The sequence below is a fragment of the Pterocles gutturalis genome, unplaced genomic scaffold (assembly GCF_000699245.1).
Source record: "Pterocles gutturalis isolate BGI_N339 unplaced genomic scaffold, ASM69924v1 scaffold35016, whole genome shotgun sequence".
NCBI lineage: Eukaryota > Metazoa > Chordata > Aves > Pterocliformes > Pteroclidae > Pterocles > Pterocles gutturalis.
The window spans coordinates 1-554 of record NW_010106606.1 but is presented as its reverse complement, the minus strand read 5'-3'; positions in this window follow the sequence as shown (position 1 = coordinate 554).

Genomic DNA, 554 nt, shown 5'->3' with positions numbered 1-554 from the left:
TCGTGGGTTTGGGGACCCGCTGCTGCCCTGAGTCATCACCACACCTGGCTGCGGGGACAGCAGCGGAGTCAGCCCCAGCAGTTTACATAAACTGGTGGGTTTGTGTTGGTTTGGGTTTTTTTTCCCTTCTTTGTTTGAAGGATTTAACAGCATGAGGTGAAAGGGAAGCCCGGCTGGGAGCAGCCTGGGCTCTTTATCTAGTGCTCACGGCATTGGGGAAATGATCTTCTGTGTACTGACTGTCTGAGTCATCATCATAAATACCACTCCCCAGGAGAGAGCTACATCCACATTTAAATGTCACCGTGGACTTGTCCTTGGCCGCGGCTGGTAAGGAGAGCAGGCGTTTGGTTTATCAGGAAGAAACTCACGAGTGTTCTCTGTGCTCCTTGGGCTTTGGAAACTTCAGTGAAAACCAAAAGGGGTTTTTATCCTCTTCAGTTATTTCACGTTTTCAACTAACTCAGCTCACGGTTGATGCGAGGTTGGTCCGTGGCCGCCGGCCGTGGCGGCTGGCGGGAGGGCTGGGGTCAGCTCCACGTGATGCTCCGGCA